The following is a 4,763-nucleotide window of genomic DNA, read 5'->3' on the forward strand; positions in this document are numbered from 1 at the left end:
CGTCGGATCCACGTTCCCTCGCCCTCGCGGGAGCTGTCAGGCCGCCTGGCCTCTATATATGGAAAAGCGAAAGTGCCTCTCTCATCATGTGAGCTGCTTGGAAGAGCCCATTCCCTGGCAGGGCGAAGGGGAAGCTGGGTGCAAGTGGGGGAGGAAAAAGAAGCAGCGAAGCACTTTCCTCGCTGCAAAGGCTGCCCACCCGTGCCCTCCCGCGCCGGGCCCCGGGGCGATCTTTTGCAAAGGGGCGAGAGTTCGCGCAGGCTGCTGCCGGCTCCGAAAAGGGCTGGTCTCCCCTCGCTTGAGTTGAGGAGGGCGAAAATTGAGGAAGAAGTCCTGCTCGCTCGCCCTCTCTCTACCCGCCCCCCCCACCGCCGCCGGCAAGTTTGCGCTGTGGTTGCGTGAGGAGCCCGGGTGGCGGAGCGAGCTGGCTTCGTTCGCTGCGCGCAGGGGGCGAATAGAGCGAGCCCGGCTGATGGAACTGGGGAAGCTGGGCTCGGCTGCAAGGTTATGGGGCGTGAAGAGTTCAGGGGTCCCGCTGGCTCATTGGTGGGTCGTGATTGTCGTCCGAGACGACGGCCCTAAAGTTGGGGAGCCTTGTCGTCTCTCCGGCGCGTGGGCTTCTGAACAGCAGCAGCCCCGGGGCGCTTTGAGTGTGAGCGTTGCGGTCTGCCGGCCAGGGGCCGATCAGATAGAGGGGAGCAGTTTGAATCTCCTCTGGGTTAGTTTTCCTTGAAGCAGCCGCTTCAACGCGTGGAAAACTTGTTTTTCGCAAACACGAATGGGGGAAAGCCCCAGGTGCAAACAAAAGCATTCAAAAATCGTGGGGGGGGGCGGGAAATTAAGGGCAAAAGAGAATTCAGGACAGCTGAATGGTTTTATTAGCGATTTATGTCATTTTTATCCTGACTTTTTGTCCTCGCTAAAAGCTCGCCTAAGGGACCCTAAGGAAGAATGGGAACTCTAAAATTTCTAAGGACTAAGGCACCTATTTGCATTTCGTAAAGATAAATTCAGTGATAACCGATTTAATTTATGCCCTGATCATTGCTTCTACTCCAGAGTGACCCAAGGTCCAGAAAAAAATGGCAAGCCCCTGTTGTAAAGATTCAGTCTGACAGCATTCCACAGGAATTCAGTCCCATCTTGTGAAATTTTCTCTGGCCCATCAAGGACCTAGTAACATTTCCCAGATACTTATCTTTCAGAAAAGGGGGGTAATGCTAGAATTAATTCACATCTAGCTCTCTTGCTTGGGGTCAGACATTTCTAAAGAGAAGCAAAGCTGGAAAAACCTGAAAAAGTTTGGTGTCCGTTAAGCATGTATTTAATTCATGTTGAAAGCATTCTGATATATCTTTTAGTACAGGTAGTCCTCAACTTACAGCCACCATTAGGACTGGAACTTCCATCGCTAAGCAAGGCAGTCATTAAGTGAGTCATGCTCAATTTTACAACTTTTTTGCTGCAGTTATTAAGTGAATCACCATGATCATTAAGTGTACCATGTGGCTGTTAAGCGAATCCAGCTTCCCCCACTGACTTTGCTTGTTGGAAGCCAGCTGGGAAGGTCACAAATGGCGATCACATGACCTTGGAATGCTGCATTCGCCATAAATACATGCCATTTGCCAAGTGCCTGAATTTTGATCATGTGACCACAGGGAACACCATGATGGTCGTAAGTGCGAGGACCAGTCGTAAGTCACTTTTTCCAGCACTGTCATAAATTCAAATGGTCACTAAACAAATATTTGTAAGTCAAGGACTACCTGGACTGGACTGGGGATTATTTTCATTTACATATTCTTTCACATGATTCCAGTATTGTAGGAGCAGAGGAATCAAACAGGACAAAGAAGCATCCTAGGGAAGAGTGCTTTGGATCACCACCAAGTTTTTGTGGTTTTTCAACTCTGTTCCTACTTCAAAGAGCAACAGTTTTCAAGATCCTTCAAGACTTTTCCAGACATGGGCTGTAAAACGTTCTCAGCTGCTGGGGTAAACAAACCTAAAGATATCCTTAGCTGCCAGCCTTCTGTGGTTGGAGCTACACAAATTAAAATTCTGCAATGCATTTCAGAGACCTTCTGTACAAGGTACATCAGCATGGATGAAGTGCCTCTCTTTGAGGGGTGGGCAAGGACCACATAGGTGCTTGCAGGACTATCCTGGATGATTTGTGCATGCACTCCAACGCATAGGCAGAACTTTGGGCGGACTCTCAAATATAGTGTGTGCAAATAGCTGGATTAGGTTTCAAATCAACCTCCTCTTGCATGAATGAGAATGAATTTTGTAGTAATCTGAAATCAACCTGAACCATTAGTTCTTATTAGTTATCACTTATTGAGCATTGCCATTATTCCTTCATTCCTCTGACACTAATTACAGTTACTTGTGGCATGCAATTACATAACAAGACTAAAAATTTTGAAAAGTTGTTATTTAATCATCACCAATGCCTAATATTTTGGCATTCTAGGATAACTGCAGCTTGAAAGTTATTGGAGCTCATGGACTACATCCACCCACCATGTACAACCCAGTATTGTCTAGTGGTTAAGGTGCTGGGCTAGAAACCAGGAGACTGTGAGTTCTAATCCCGCCTTAGGCACGAAAGCCGGCTGGGTGACCTTGGGCCAGTCCCTCCCTCTCAGCCCAAGAGCCAATCAGGGGTGGTAGGAGAGTTCTAGTCCCGCCTTAGGCACGAAAGCCGGCTGGGTGACCTTGGGCCAGTCCCTCCCTCTCAGCCCAAGAGCCAATCGGGTGGTAGGAGAGTTCTAGTCCCGCCTTAGGCACGAAAGCCGGCTGGGTGACCTTGGGCCAGTCACTCTCAGCCCAGCTCACCTCACAGGGTTGTTGTTGTGGGGAAAAGAAGAGGAGGAAGGAATAATAGGTATGTTCGCCGCCTTGAGTTATTTATAAAAATAATAAAGGCAGGATAAAAATAAAATACATAAATAAACACTTGGGATCAGCTCCTTGCTCATCAGACCTTTTAATACATTTTATGTTCTCCAAAAAGAATTTGGACTGTTGAAGACACCTGAATATCAATATATCCAAATTAATCTTTTTTAAAATTAAACATTTTTTGTCTCTACAAGTTGGGCCAATTGCATTAGCAGCATCCCCCCAAATTTTTGAAAATAGTTTTGGAGGTTCCCAATTCTACAATTAACTTCTTGCACAACTGAAAAGTAATACTAAGGTAAATATAGGAAACCTGCAAGTAATTTGGAACAAAGAGTTGGGATATCCTGTTTTAAGAAATCAGTGCACTAGAGTTTCAACAGTATTCTGTTAGTATCCTATTAATTGTGTTTTGAGATACCAGTACAGTAATAATAATTAAAAATGTTCTTTTCTGTGTGCTTATTGGACACCCAAGGTTAAAGATTGGGTTTCAATTATGTTGGAAGCATATTTTAAAGACTCACCTGTTGGTGGTATGTTCTGCAATGGCATAATTTTAGTTTAATATTCATACAGCTATTAACAGAGTGTTGGAAAAAGAAGTAAGGGTTAACTGGGGAATGTGATGTTAAATTGGATTAATCCTACATGGGCTACAGTTAAAAATACTGTATTGCTTTACTCTGATAAAAAGATTTCAGTATACCTGACCCACACTGGATGGAAGACTTGTATCACGTTCTGTTGTTGACTTGCAGTTAGGGTTTAATTGGTTGCGTAAGAACTGAAGTTTTTGTTATATTCATTTATTCTATTTTTTCCCTATTTTATTTATTTATTTATTTATTTTGTTTGTCCCCGCCCATCTCCTCCCATCGGGGGACTCTGGGCAGTTTACAGTATAATAATTGATTAAAACGACAAACATACAGTAAAAATATGATACATGAATAAAGCATTACTCTTAATAAATAAATATAAAAATAAGAGTAAAAATAAGAATATGCATCAAATCCAAGTGGCAGAAGAATCTAAAACAGTCCATACGTGGGAGGAGTGGTCTAAGATACCAGCCATCCCCATGTAGGTCTATTCCCCTCTCCGCCCCAAGCGAGGTGGCAGAGCCAGGTCTTCAGACTCCTCCTGAAGGCCAGGAGCCATGGGACCAATCTCACCTCCAGGGGCAGCATGTTCCACAGGGCAGGAGCTACTGCAGAGAAGGCCCGCCTCCTGGACCCCGCCAAATGAAGTTCTCTTACAGACGGGGTCTGTCATGAGTAAGGATGGCGAGCAGGGGGCTCCCTTCCAGACTGTTAAGCGCATGCGCAGCACTGAGGAATTGGTGAGCCATTCCAAGAGGCACAGATTGGGACCGCCTTAACCTGCGGGGTTTATATGGCTGGGTTTTTCCCACGCTTGTTCAGTTTGTTAGGATTACTGTTATGTACTAGCAATAAACATTAGAGAACAGTTCCTTGTCTCAGAGTGTTTCATGGGAGTCAGGACAGGGTCTATAACATGCCCTCTGTGATGAACGCCTACCCAAGTTTCCAACCAGACTCACACAAGAAGCTTATGGATATCTGATTTATTACTGGATAGTATGCACGTTCAAGAGCAAAGCTGAGAATGGCAAAAGCGTGGGTCTTTCAAACAATTAAAGCTTAGACAGTTCCAATCCCTCCCTCCAGAGTCAGAAAGAGTCCACTCCCACAGCCTGCAGGTGTTCCTAACGGTTCCTGCCGGTCTTCGGGAAAGTGTCCTTGAACGGGCAAGATAACAGTCATGCAGGGAGGGCATGTTACGGACCCCATCTATTAAATCTATCTAGCAGGGTCTCGGAAGTG

Source organism: Candoia aspera, chromosome 6 (assembly GCF_035149785.1).
Source record: "Candoia aspera isolate rCanAsp1 chromosome 6, rCanAsp1.hap2, whole genome shotgun sequence".
NCBI classification, from domain to species: Eukaryota; Metazoa; Chordata; class Lepidosauria; order Squamata; family Boidae; genus Candoia; species Candoia aspera.